This window comes from Sorex fumeus, unplaced genomic scaffold, assembly GCF_029834395.1.
Source record: "Sorex fumeus unplaced genomic scaffold, SorFum_2.1 ptg000264l, whole genome shotgun sequence".
Classification (NCBI taxonomy): Eukaryota; Metazoa; Chordata; class Mammalia; order Eulipotyphla; family Soricidae; genus Sorex; species Sorex fumeus.
In genome coordinates, this window is record NW_026606321.1 from 1,465,001 (window position 1) to 1,480,327 (window position 15,327).

The 15,327-nt window shown below is 45.4% G+C and overlaps 1 pseudogene; it reads right to left on the reverse strand.

The window, feature by feature from the left end:
• Window positions 1–15,327, reverse strand: part of LOC130018381 (histone H3-7-like) — a 50,656-nt pseudogene that overhangs the window by 34,490 nt on the left and 839 nt on the right.

Here is a 15,327-nt window from a genome sequence, read left to right on the forward strand (position 1 = left end):
CACTCCTTCACTGCTGGTGGGAATGCCGACTGGTTCAGCCCTTTTGGAAAACAATATGGACGATTCTCAAAAAATTAGAAATTGAACTCCCATTTGACCCAGCAATATCACTCCTGGGAATATATCACAGAGAGGCAAAACGGTATAGTCGAGTGACATCTGCACTTGTTTGTTCATTGCTGTACTGTTTACATTAGCCAGAATCTGGAAAAAAAAACCTGAGTGCCGGAGAACAGATGACTGGTTAAAGAAACTTTGGTATATCTACACAATGGAGTACTATGTAGCTGTTAGAAAAGATAAAGTCATGAAATTTACATATAAGTGGTACTACATGGAAAGTATCATGCTAAGTGAAATGAGTCAGAAAGAAAGGGACAGACATAGAAAGATTGCATTCATCTGAGGAACATAAAGTAATAAAATAGGAGACTAATACCAAGAATAGCCGAGATAAGTACCAGGAGGTTTACTCCATGGCTTGGAGGCCAGCGCGCACTCTAGGGGTAAAGGCAACTCAGATAGAGAAGGGAGCACCAAATAAAGGGTGTTAAGTGATTCGCCCAGGATGGGAGAAGCATGCTGAAAGTAGACTATAGGCCGAACATGATTGCCACTCGATGCCTCTTTTGCAAACCACAGTACCCAAAAGGAGAGAGAGAACAAAAGGGAATGCCCTGCCACAAAGGCAGGGTAGGATGGGGGAGATGGGGGGGGGGGGGTGGGAGGGGTACTGGAATCAGTGGTGGTGGAAAATGGGCACTGGTGGAGGAAGAGGTACTCGATCATTGTATAATTGAAACCCAAGCACAAAAATTTGTAAGTCTACAACTGTACCTCAAGGTGTTTCACTAATAAAAATTAAAAAAAAACTCTACTTGCCTTTACTGCATGGCACTTAGGCATTAAAAATTAAGATTTGATGACTCAGAAAGAAAGGGATAGACATAGAAAGATTGCATTCATCTGGGGAACATCAATCAATCAATCACAACCATCCTGTTATTCGTCGATTGTCTTGAGCAGGCCCCAGTAACATCTCCTTCGTCCTAGCCCTGAGATTTTTTTTTTTAAAAGTGCCATATTCAAGGCTCTTTCAGAGTTAGGAGAATGAAACCCTTCATTGTTACTGGTATTTGGCATATTGGGTACGACACGGGGAGTTTGCTAGACTCTACCGTGTGGGCAGGTTACATTCGGTAGCCTGCCAGTTTGTCCAACGTAGGAATGAAATGATAAGATGTCTCAGAAACAAAGGGATAGACATAGAAAGATTGCATTCATCTGGGGAACATAAAGTAACAAAATAGGAGACTAAAAATCAATAATGGCTGAGATTAGTACCAGGAATTTTGCTCCATGGCTGGGAGGCCAACCACACATACTAGGGGAAAAGGGAGCTCAGATAGAGAAGGGAGCACCAAATAAAGGGTGTTGGGAGGATCCTCCCAGGATGGGAGAAGCATGCTGAAAGTAGACTATAGACCAAACATGATTGCCACCCATTGCCTCTTTTGCAAACCACAACACCCAATAAGAGAGAGAGAACAAAAGGGAATGCCCTGCCACAGAAGCAGGGTGGGATGGGGGGATGGGGGGTGGGAGGGATACTGGGACCCGTGGTGGTGGGAAATGGGTACTGGTGGAGGGATGGGTATTTGATCATTGTATAATTGAAACCCAAGCACAAAAATTTGTAAGTGCACAACTGTACCTCATGATGTCTCACTAATAAAAAATTTTAAAATATTAAGATTTGACAAAATAACTATACTTAATCTCAGTTTTATGCCACCAAAGTAAATTTTTACTCTACTTGTATTATTTTTTCTAGTAGCCATAATTAGCAGCAGTGCTTACCGATTTCCCTGATAACCCATAGTGTGTCATCTTTCTCATTCATTGCTTCACTCATTCATTCATTTTTGGCATTCACCGTTTGCCAGGCACAGAGCTTAGTGCCTTAGAGGCAGCCTCCATCCTCGACAAATCCAGGATGCCAGTACAAAACAGGGTCCTTGAGCCTGACAAGATCACACACTTTCTGACTTCAGTACAAAACAGGTCGCTCAGCATGATAAGATCCCAAACAGGGACATGGTCTAGTTCTGATGAGCTAGGGTAGCTCCCTGAGGGAGATGAGCCCTAGAAGAATTTAATGAGGAGAAGTGCGATTTGGGTGAGGGGTGAATGGCAAATGGAGCACGAGAGAGGGGTCACGGGGGTAGGTCATGTCATCACTTTCCACACAGACCCCAGCCGTCTTGCTGGATGGCTAGGTGGAAATGGTAGATAGACCGGTAACTCTGCATGTCATGACCCAGGGTGGAGAGGAACGTAGGGTACTCTTGGGTTTGGAGGTCGTAGGGAAGCATCTCTTCTGAGTTGGGAGGCAGAGGAGCAATCCTGAGGAGAAGACATTTGTTGTGAACATATTGAGTGAGCTTCCATTTTTAATGGAATGTTCCAGAGGAACTTCCCTGCAGGCTACTGATACAGGGGTCTAGAGTTGTGCTGTCCCAGATGGTGACCATCACATTGCTGTTTAGGTTTACATCGAAAGGAAATACATTTTGAAATGTAGTTGTTTTATTTTTTTTGGGGGGGGGCACATTTGTCGGTGCTCAGGGATCACCCCTGGCAGGCTCTGGGAACCTGGGTTGACCATGTGCAAGGCAAGTATACTATTGCATTCACTGTATATTGCTCTGGTCCCTGAATGCAATTCTTCAGTCAAATGGGTGACATTTCGGGGCTGGAGTGATAGTACAGCGGGTAGGGTGTTTGCCTTGCATGCAGCTGACCTGGGTTCTATTCCCAGCATCCCATATGGTCCCCTGAGCATTGCCAGGAGTGATTCCTGAGTGCAAAGCCAGGAGTAACCCCTGAGCACCACCAGGTGTGACCCAAAAAGCAAAAAAAATGGGTGACATTTCAATGGCACTATGGATAATGGGTACCATATTGGACAGAGTAAATATGGAACATACCCATCAATGTTCCAGCTATATTAATGCATTGATAGTTTGTTGTCACATATGATCCTAAACAAGTTCATTCTCTCACAATTCCAGAAGACTTAAGGTCTGAAACCACAGTGCCAGGGGACCGCACTCCCTCTGAAGCTCTGAGGAGAATCTGTTCCATGACTTTCTTTTAGCATCTGGTGCTGCCAGCTGTTCTTGACATTCCTTGGCTACGCATTCATCTCTCTGCCCTCTGTTTCTTTTTTCATATGGTGTTCATCTCTCTCTGTATGTCTCCAATATTTCTCTCCAAATATAGGTATAATCACTGGATTTAGAGACCCATCATATGACTTGAATATATTAACTTAGGGTCATATGCAAACACCTAATAAAGTAAGGTCATAGGCAGGTACTCTGGGGAAAAGTCATTTGAACATGTACTCTAGGAGAGAACAATTCAGCCTAAGTTGAAAAAAATTATATTGACTCGCACTGCTCCTAAAAAATAAAAGTGGTTATATAAAGTCATGAGACTAGAGAAGATCACCCCAGGGGCAGATGCAGAGAGAGGAAAAATCTCCAAACGGATCTTGAGCACAGCATTTGATGGGATGGGAGGAGGATGAAAAATTCATAGATGAAATAAGGAGAAGGACTTGCGTGAGACTGAAGGGGAGCTAGAGGAGGATGGAGGCTTGCAAGTGGAAGAATCATTTTAAGATGAAGAATATGGTTGGTAGATTTAAATAGTGGCGAGAAATTAAGGAGAAAACTAACTGAAAAGAACGGAGGGATTTAGCAATGATGAAACTGTTGACAAAGTCAGTAAGTCACAGGGTGGGAATTAATGATGACTCAGATTGGTTAGGTTATGAAAAATGGAGCAGAAGTAGAAAGGAAAGTGGTAGAAATGAAAGAGAAAACACACATTCAGTAGATGGTGGTCAAGAACATGTTTAATTGTGTACTGAAAGGAACAGAGATGAGACAGGGACTCTGAGGCTTGAAGGCTGGAGTAGTTGCTGATCATCAGCACTTATAGACAAAAATAACTAGTATCACTTGTCCCGTTGTTCATCAATTTGCTCAAGCGGGCACCAGTAACGTCTCCATTAGTCCCTGTAGTGTGCTAGCATAGCCCAATGGCACATTGGGGGCTTTTTCAGGATCAGGGGAATGAGGCCCGTTACTGTTACTGTTTTTGGCATATTGAATACGCCACGGGGAACTTTGCCAGGAGTGATAGCACAGCGGTAGGGCGTTTGCCTTACAAGCGGCCAACATGGCCGACCCAAGTTCGATTCCTCCACCCCTCTTGGAGAGCCCGGCAAGCTACCGAGAGTATTCGATATGCCAGACACAGTAACAACAAAGTCTCCAATGGAGACGTTACTGGGCCCGCTCAAGCAAATCGACGATCAACGGGAGGGCCTTTACCTTTACCTTTACCTTTACCTTTACCTTTACCTTTACCTTTACCTTTACCTTTACCTTTACCTTTACCTTTCCCTTACCGTGCAGAGGGTACTCTCAGTAGCTTGCTGGGCTCTCCGAGAGGGACTGAGGCTTTTGTTGTTTTATAGTCTCTGGATCTTGGCTGTTGATGAGATTACATGGCGCCAGGAGACGTTTGTGGGTGTGGCTGCCAAGCTACTGGAAAACCGGGAATAAATTCAAATGAAATCTTCAGGGAGAATCCTTCAAGTTACAGCACACTCCCTTTCTCCACAAATGATATTCAATGCTGACTTTAGACATGACTCTCAATTTATTGTCACGTTCTGTCTGTCCTATCTTTCTTTTATGAAATAAAATTGTTTATTTAAACACTGTGGGTTTTTTTCTTTCCCCCATTTTAATTTTTTTCCCTTAAATTTTTATTAGCGAAACACCATGAGGTACAGTTGTAGACTTACAAATTTTTGTTCTTGGATTTCAGGTATACAGTGATTGAACACCCATCCCTTTCCCCCATTTTTAAAATTAAAGAACTGTAATTTGCAAAGTTATTGACAGTTGAGTTTTAGGCATGTAAATTTCAACACCAATCCCATCACCAGTGTCAACTTCCCTCCAACAGTAACCCGAAATCCCTCCCCACCCCAGCCCATCCTCTCCTGTCAACTTGACAGGCACATTACAAAGTTTCGTGGTTGTAGCTGAGTTTTGTTGATCTGTAAATACTGTGGTTTATACAGTGTGTTTATACAGTTGTTCCTGCCTCAGTTGTTCTGGGTTTTTGATGTGCCAACACTAATCCCACCACCAGAGAAGTCTTCCCTCTACCACTATGCCTGTTTTTCAAACCACCCCTCAAGCCTGCCCCCCCTATCAGGCACACTGGAATTTATTTTATGTTGCCTACTACAAATACATGACAATTAAATTATCAAAAATAATTCGAAAAAAGGAAATTTATGAAAATTATTACATCTCACCGTGGGGTTGTTAAGTCCTTCTCTGAGGATTTACTCAGCTGTTTGTTGCTAGTTGAGGCATCTGTGTTATGTTTTTGTTTGCTGAGTTTAGTCGGCTTCTTTGTTAGCTCCCATTTAATCTGGGGGCTCCTACTGGAATTTCATTACTGTGGAATTGGGCCACGTGGTCCAGAGACTCGGGAATCTGTAATCTGTGCCAGTGAGTTGACACAGGTGGTGACTGTGAGAGCTGGATGTGGTTTCTGGGCCCAAAGTACAGGGGACTGGGGAAAGGTTGCCTGCCCCAAGCCCGAGAGGACCCAGAGATCTCAGCCTGGATACTGGAGTACTGACATTGTTCGTGATTTGGTGTCTCTGCAGAAAGTGTTAGTGAAGGAGAGGTGTTGAGTAGTTGATATGACAGCAGTGGTGGGCCATGCGTGTGGCTGCTGGGGCTTCAGCAGGGCCTGGACTTGGCCCGCCCGCCTCCTGAGGGCACCCTGGGGGTTTTCAGGGGAGACCACATGTTCATGAATTTTAGCTGCTTGGCTTGCATCGGTAGGGCGGGGTGGGTGGGTTAGGCAGCGGCTGTGGGAAGGTCGTTCTGTTTTCTTTTCTTTATTTTATTTTATTTTTTTTGCTTTTTGGGTCACACCTGGTGATGCACAGGGGTTATTCCAGGCTCTGTACTCAGGAATTACTCCTGGCGGTGCTTGGGAGATCATATGGGATGTTGGGAATTGAACCCAGGTCGGCCACGTGCAAGGCAAATGCCCTACTCACTGTGCTATCACTCTAGCCCCCCATCCTGTCTTCTGAGATGCACCCTTAAGCGTGTCCTCAAGAGTCATTCTTTCCGCTTCTCAATTCCATATTCCGAAAGGTGGGCTCTGGGCAAAGACCACATGGAAAGCTCCCTTTAGATTGGGTAACGGCTGCTTGAAGCTGTTGTGATGGGGACTAGCCCCGGGACCAAGACATCCCTGTTAGCTCATCAACAGGCCTGTGGGTGTTTGCATGAAGGGTGGGTGGTGGCATGAAGGGTGATCATTTTGGTGGGGGCATGAGTAGGGCAATCACTGCGGCTCTGCTGGGATAAGCTGCCACAGACCCAGAGACTAGGGAGGAGAAAGGAGAGGGACGAGCTGAACTTCAGTTTCCTACTTGCTGGTATTTAGGGGCCTGCAACTACTGATGGGGAACCCGGAAGGGCCTTGGAGATGCTATTCTTGGGCTTGAGTGGAGATTAGGGGAGGGCAGATAAGGCGAGAGTCCTGTGACCTCCTGGTGGGCATGAGCTTCCCATGGAGGAGGCTTGGTGTAACAATAGTTTCTTACACCAGTTGAAGCAAGTGTCCATCACTTGTCATCAAGAAGAGGCTGATGTGGATTGTCCCTACTTCTCCCTTTGGGGGACAGATACTCAGGAAATCTAAAGCCTATCAGCAATTCTAGGCAACCAGCCAACTAGGCCAGTGGTTCAGTACAGGGGCTTGAGGAGGTGGCTCATCCTGGGCCGCATAGTGTCCTTGATCCTCAGCCCTGGGGAGTGCTTGGGAAACTCCCAAGACACACCCGAAGGTGCTTGGGGACCTTCAGGTTGGCACCTGGTTGTACTCTGAGGAATGAGTCTAACCTAGGTCTAGCACATGCCCTAACCATTGTACTCTCTGTCCACCTCCCCAGTCCCCCCTATCTCTTTGCAATGTTTTAGAGAGAGGAGTTGCACTGTAAGGGGTGGGATGGGGTGGGGGAGGGCTCTCTTAAAAGGAAGTGAGCATACCATTTGTGGTCCAGACACGAGTTTTGCAAGTGAAAGAAGACAGTGGCTATCACCTGTCTGGTTCTGAGAGAGCAGGTAAGAAGGTCAGGGGATACTGGGATTAGTGGTGGTGGAGAATGGGCACTGGTGGAGGGATGGGTACTCGATCATTGTATAACTGAAACCCAAGCACAAGAATTTGTAAGTCTACAACTGTACCTCGTGGTGTTTCACTAATGAAAATTTAAAATAAAATAAAATTATATATGATGGGCATTACCATTTATACATAAAAATCATTTGAATGTTAAGCTGATACTGAGACCTCCAATTTTGTCCCAGTTTGAAGGACAAATATTCTAGAGTTATTGTTATATTTTTATTCTATTTTTATATTAGTTGACTTCTCAATATTTCAATTTTTTAAAGGAATCACAGAATTTCTGCTAGAGCCATTAGTTTTAATAAGTTGCACAATAAATATTTGTACAACACAAAAAAAAGGTCAGGGGACTGTAGAGGAGAGGGGGAGTAAGGGGAGGGGTGACAGCTGCCACCAACTGCCAAGCTGCAGCTGCATGTCAGGACTCCGCCCATGAGGAGTTGGAGCAGGAGGTGGCCCAGGGTGGCATTAATGAACATGGGTGACACTGTGTGACTCAGTGGGGAGAGGAGACCAAGACTGGTCCGGGCAGGGCTCTTCCAGATCTCATCCAAGAGATGGTCCTCCAGAGAAGGGGGACGTGGGGCCTAGGTTACTCCTGCTGCCTCTGGACTGGGGGAGGGGGCTCTGAGGAGCAGGAAGAAGGGCAGAACCCAGAGTACTCTGGAGGGTCTTTAGGGGCGAGGAGCAAGGGTTATTTCCGCACAGAGCTGCCCTGTGGAAGTGTCCTTAGAGGTTTCCGGAACATGGCATGTGGGTGGCTGTGGGACAGCCTGTTTGTTCGGTTCACTCAGTGGATGCGGCTGATGCACGTGGTTGGTTTTTGGACAACGTGGTTTCACTTCAATGTTATTGCTGCTTCTCCCCCCGGGCTCCCTTTTCGGTTGCAGAGATGGGGATTGAACCCAGAGCCTTATACATGCAGGATAAGTGCCCAGTGCCTGAGTTCTACCCCCCCCCCCCCCCGGCCAAAAGGGTGACTCAAAATGATGCTTAAAGTAAGCAGGTCCTCACACAACAGCATTTCACTGAACAATGTTAGACCGAGATGGTGTTGAACTGAGCTACGTCAGCCACACACCTGCTGCCTAATGGTCTCCTTTGGAAGACCGACAAATAATGAACTACTATTGGCAGGAACACACGGTGGTATTTCCTACGCATTAACAGCACACTCGGATCGGCCATGTTGGCTGCGTGCAAGGCTAATGCCCTGCCGCTGTGCTATTCGATATGTCGGGGGCTGGAGCGATAGCACAGCGGTAGGGCGTTTGCCTTGCACGCAGCCAACATGGCCGACCCGAGTTCGATTCCTCCGCCCCTCTCGGAGAGCCCGGCAAGCTACTGAGAGTATCTCGCCCGCACGGCAGAGCCTGGCAAGCTCCCTGTGACGTATTCGATATGCCAAACACAGTAACAACAAGTCTCAAAATGGACACGTTACTGGGCCTGCTCGAGCAAATCGATGAATAACGGGAGGACCGTGACCGAATCAGCACATGGAATATGGTATACCTTCAAATTAATAAACAATGGTGATAACAGTGAATACCTGCACACGGCTTATGATGTAGCAAGCGCTGCCTTCAGTTCTTGATGCAGATAAATGAATTAAAATGGACTGAATCCTTGCTACTGCTCAGTACTCTTATCAGTTTAATTTATTGATGACAACTGAAGCACAGGGAGGTTACTACTTGGTCAAGAGTGCAAACTTGGTCAGAGGTTGGGTCAGGGTTTGGAGGGTGGGGATGGGACTCCCAGGCCAACTACATTGATACTTGGCTAACTATGTTGATGGCTGAGGGCTCTGGTATGAGGATGAGGGCTGGGACCTCCAGCACCACAGTGGGCGGTAGGGGTGGCAGCGAGATTTGCTACCAGGCATCTAACTGGGTCCCAGGCCCCTGATTTCATCAGCTCCTGAGAGAGTCATCAGTTTTCCCACCCCTTTTCTGTGCTAACCTACTTCTCCTCTGAGGGTTGAAGTACTGGTCCTTGGGGTGCTAGGGCTCTTCCCTGAGAGACAGGAGAGCAGGGAGATCCACATCAGGCAGGGGCAGGGCTTTTGAGCTAAAGAAGAGGTATCACCTGTCTGGTTCCTGCTCCTGACGGTGAAGTCCGCTGTGGGCAGAGGTGGGTAGGGGCGGAGGTGGGGAGCTGGGAGAAGCGGTGAGGACTTGTAACAGCTGCAGAGAGGGGTGGGAAGGAAATCATGTAGTGATTAGGAAAACGACTGTCAAGAAGCATTCAGATCCCAGCTGTGAGATAGAAAACATATTTACAGTGGAGCCACGCTGCTTGGTTAAAATTCTCTGCCGTCAGCATTCAGGCAGTTGCAAAGCAGAGTACTTGACCCCAACTTTTGTCTCTGTTGTGCTCTGGGGAAGCTAGGTAGGACTGTCCATCAGGTCCCCCAGCCTCCCCGCTCTGCCCAGTCAGACTGCACCATGTCCACTCCACGCCTTCAGGACTCAAGACAAAACTTGGGAGGTGATCTCATCAGCAGGGGTGTCTAAGGCAGACCTACACTCTCCGGATGACCCAGAGTGGTCCCTGGGAAGAAGGGCCCTGGAAAGAGAGGGCACAAGAGGAAGGGGACAAGGAAATCAGCACAGCAACCCAACAACTCCTTCCCACCCAGACGGTGGTTGAAGGGGACAACCCAGGGGGCAACCTGGCAGTGTCCAGGACATCTCCAATCTCAGTGGCTCATTCTGATGTTACTTGAGCTGAATCACCTCATCTCCGAGGAGACGGGACAGAAGGGAGCTCTGCCACAGTAAGGGGCAGAGCAGATGCCACAGAGAAGCAGAAGTCAAGCCAGGCCCAGTGCAACTGTCCAGCGGCTGCTTGCGCGGCTCATCTGGTTGGTTCCGCAGGAGCCAGCGCCTGCAGGATTAACAAAGTAGGAGCAGAGGGTGAGGAAGCTCTGCCCACAGTGAAGCACAGGAACAAGAAGGTGTCACCTGAGAGCTGACCTGTCCCAACTTGGGGGTAGACGAATGCTCCCAAGTTCCAGGATGACTCGCCCAGCTCGAAAGACACGTTCTCCCCCTCACGTTGCTCCTAACGGGAAGGCAGAAATTACTAACTCCCGGTTCATTTCCTCCTCCTCCGTATCATTATCACGAAGGGTGTATAATTACGCCTAAGGCAACTATATTGCAAACGACATTTAATTTTCATTCCATGGCAGGGACCCATTCATTCTTAGCAAATCCGTAAGTATTGTTATGGATAGTCTTTTTTTCTGAGCTGGATGATTCCTCTTACTTATTATTAAATACAAGATTGAGTTCTCAGAGTGGGTGACTAAGGACATTTAACATAAACACAGCCCTTGGGAGTCTTTTGCTAAGGAGCGTTGTACTTAGTGCTTATGTTCGAAAACGGCTACTTTGTTTGACCTAAAGTCACAGGAATCACTTCTTTCTCTACTTAAAAAATATAGCTTTATTGGCATCCATATTCACTTTATTATGAAACTTGTCCATTTAAAGTTTTAGGGTCAGTGATTTGTAGTCTATTCATAGAGTTCTGTATCCATCAACACAATTTAATTTTTTTTATTAGTGAGACACCATGAGGTACAGTTGTAGACTTACAAATTTTTGTGCTTGGGTTTCAATTATACAGTGATCAAATACCCATCCCTCCACCAGTGCCCATTTCCCACCACCACGGGTCCCAGTATCCCTCCCACCCCCCATCCCCCCCATCCTACCCTGCCTCTGTGGCAGGGCATTCCCTTTTGTCCTCTCTCTCCTATTGGGTGTTGTGGTTTGCAAAAGAGGCAACGGGTGGCAATCATGTTTGGTCTATAGTCTACTTTCAGCATGCTTCTCCCATCCTGGGAGGATCCTCCCAACACCCTTTATTTGGTGCTCCCTTCTCTATCTGAGCTGCCTTTCCCCCTAGCATGTATAGCCGGCCTCCAAGCCATGGAGTAAAATTCCTGGTACTAATCTCGGCCATTCTTGGGTGTTAGTCTCCTATTTTGTTACTTTATGTTCCCCAGATGAATGCAATCTTTCTATGTTTATCCCTTTCTTTCTGAGTCATTTCGCTTAACATGATACTTTCCATGTAGTACCACATGTATGTAAATTTCATGACTTCATCTTTTCTAACAGCTACGTAGTACTCCATTAATTTTTGAATGCTGTAAACAGACCAAAAAGAATTGCAGTGGGAGTCATTTTCTATTATTCCTCCTCTCTTCCTCAGGCCGAGGGAACTACTCTTTTTTTTTTTTTTGTCTCTACAGATTTATCCATCCTGGACATTTCACACAAATAAGATGGCATGTTGTGTGGCCTTTTGTGACTGGCTTCTTGCATTTAGCATTTCGGGGGGAAGTTATCCATGTATTAGTCTATGTTAGCATCATACTCACTCCCCACCTCTTTTATTCTTTTGAGTAAATTATGTGGCACTTATATGCAGTGGTGCATTTTTCAGCAGTTAAGTTATTTCTACATTTGCCTACTCTGAATAATGCCACTATGCACCTTTGTGTTCAAGTTCTTGTTTGTGTCTTCCATTCTACTGGATCTATCTTCGGCAGGGAAGAGCAGGGTTAGAGGTAAATCTGTGTTTAGTATCTTAGCATGTTAGCTAGAACGTCCGGCCCATTAACCAAAGTGACCTCACTGTTTTATGTTCCTGCACAATAAAGAATGAGGCTTTCAGTTTCTCCGCGTCCGTTCCGATTCTGTGGTCTGTCCTTTCCATTGCTGCTATCTAGTATCTGGTTATGGTTTTGGTTTTCTTGTCTCTAACAGCTAATTATGTTGAACATCTTCTCCTGTGTTCCTTCTCTCTGATGCCTCAGTGTGCAGAGTATGGAGACAAAGTATAAGGTTCTCCATGGCTTTTCAGCCTGGTCAGGGAGAATAGAAAGTGGCCAAATGACAGAGCCTCAGGACCAAGGACTGTAAAAAGACAATGGGAATATGGGCCCAGAGGAGTGGAGGCTGTCTCTCTAGATAGAGCATGAACTGTATCTTCCAATTTGGCCCCAGGTGTAGTATTCCTACTTACCCTTAGATGACACCAAGAAATTACTCCTCGCCTGGATCGCGGAAAAGGAACTCAGAATAGGAAGCTATTCCAATGGGTAAAAAACACGAGAAGGAGAGTAGCCTAAACACTCATAGAAGGGGATGATTGACTAGTTTATGTATTTATTAATTCATTCTGAAATTAATGCAATGTGATTTTAGATTACTTTAGGAAAGACTTGTATTAGAGAAGACCCGACCCATAGGTCCAATTGACATAATGTGCACTGCTACTCACCACCTCTCCTTTACAAGCCCACCCCACACACATCTGCAAACACCTTATGGTTCTGTAGATGGCTCAGAACTAACTTGCCACCTGCAAGTGTTCTTCTCCTACTTTCTCTCATCCTCATACCCTTCACATAAGTACTCCTGTTATTTAAAAGTTTCACTGTATCAGATTCTCTGTTTGACAGTTGGGTTTTTAGGTTTTTGTCTGACTGGCAATGGATTATTTACATTAGTTACTATTGTATACTTGGTGTTACAAACATACTGAATTATATTTATAAAGGAGCCATGGTCATAGACATTACTTGTTCAGAAGTTAATATATAATTGATGCTGATTTTTGAAGGACATCGCCAAGGACCCAGAAAACAGAAGGCAAATAATTTGACAGTTAGATGTTTATTTGGACTTAAAGGTTCATGAGCAACTATATAAATCTAGGTCAAAGGTTTGCCCGTGTAGACTCACAAGGACCCAGGGCTCGAAGGAGCAGCCTTGTCCCCTTCCCCATCATGGTGGGGACTGCACAAGACAAGATGAAGCACTCAGACGGACAGGAAGTCCACAGTCCAGAAGAAGAGAGGAATCTGAGCAGCTTCAAGAGTGAGTTTTGACCTGGGAATGCTTGTGGCTTTTTTGATGATTTCAAGGCTGGGCAATGCCCAAATCTGCAGATGGGAATATTCAAGGGCGTGCAGGATTGCAAACAAGATGGAGAAAGGAGTTGAAATTTTCAGAAAGAAATTTAAGGCATTTCACCTGCAAGAGATGATTGTAGACTTAACATGAGAAGAGAGAGAGAGCGAGAGGCAGAGAGAGAGGCCGAGAGAGAGGGAGACAGAGAACAGAGACAGAGACCCCATAAATAGAAGGGAACTACATATCCTGATTTGCATGTGGGTGATTCCAGAATGGAATTCCCATACATATTACTTGTCTCAAGCAGGGAAGGATCTGGAAAAGATTCTGTGGAGTGAGTGGAAAAAAGCTACTGAATATCTCATACCCTATACCATTAGCCTCCAAAGGGAGGAAAGAAAGTGGAGAGGATGAGTTTTTATAAAGTGGATGATGTATTGACGAACTGTAATGTCACCAGTCATTAACTTCTATTGTAGAATAACCAGACAACAATACAGTGAGTGCTAATCCAAGTGGTATTTGATGTTTGTAATTGGGCTCAGCTTTCATATGTGATCTTCCACCCATCACAATTCTTGCACTTGATCAACCATCTGTGCTTCTCTGAATTTTAAATCACATCTTGTTAAAATATGCACACTCAAAGTAGCTTAAAAATTAAACCTCTTCATTACATTCCCAATTGTGACACCGACTTAAGCAAGCTCAAATAATGCTGCAGTAAATGGAGAACATGGTATACACACCTGGTAGCTTCTGCCCATGGAATTTGGGAAATAGGTATTGCTGTCTTCTGAGACACAAGTACTATTAAGTATTAATAAAGCTGTTACTGCTAGACATGGACCATGAGTCACCCAAAAACTTTTGACAATTCCATTTAAAATGAAAGCTCATTCTGGAAGGAGGGAATGATCATTACATTTCTATAATGAAGCTAAGAATGGAGAATGCTTTATTTAACTTGAACCGGATCTACAACTTTGGCTGGATTTTGACTCTTTCTATGATTCATATTGAAGAATATAGGCAACTTCCTTCACAGTGATACAGAAAAATTAAATGAACATTATGGACAAGTAAAGCCCAGAAGAAAGAAGCTTCGTATACTTGCTTTCTGGCAATGAATTTTACAAATATTCGCTTAATTCAATGAATGCTTTGAGAAGTTATAAGGGGGAGTTGCCTGTAGTTATAACACTAAAGAATAAAGACAAACAAATAAATAGACTGGGGATGTAGCTTCGTAGTAGAACACATGCTTTGAACATATAACATATAACATGCTTTGATCCCCAGCATCCAAAACAAGACAAAGAAACAAAAGAACTAATAACTAAATGAGGGAAATTCTAGCCCTGTTCTTCAAACTCTACAAGGATGGAACAGGAAATGAGTGCATTATTCTGTGTTGTCTGCCCTGTTTCTCCCTTCAAGCTGTTCATACTGATAAAGGGACTCTCCAATATTGAGACTCCTAGATTGTGTAAACTTATAAAAGGAGCACAGCACAGCGGCGATGGCTCTGTCTCTCCCGCCGCCCGCGTTCGGTAGTCTCACCCTTCTTCCCCCACCCCGGGGAGGTCGATGGCGATGGACAGGCAAGGGAAGGAAGAGGGCCAGGCTGGTTGGTCTTAGTCGCAGTTTATTCCAATCCTCTCTCCATCCACTCCAGCCTCTCTCCTCCGCCTCTGCCCCTGCTTCTTCCTCCCCCAGCTACTTCATTCTCCTTCTCCCTCCCCCTTCATCCTCCTTCTGAAGTCTGGATTCTGATCCTGATCTCCTTTCTCCCCCTTCTGATCCCCAAGCCCACTCTGGTTGCCTCAATGGTTGCATCAATTTTTAGCTTTCTATCTTTTTTTTTTAAAGCTAACTAATATAAACATTTGGAAGCATTCATTGATTTTTTTAAGTAAAAAAAAATTAAAGCAAGTGTGTGTTAGTCTCTGTGACACAGTTCCTCCCTCTCTCCTTCCCTCCCTTCTTTCTTTCTCCCTCATTCCCTCTCTCACTTCCTCCCTCCTTCCTCCTCCCTCCCTCCCTTCCTCCCTCCCTCCCTCCCTCCCTCCCTTCC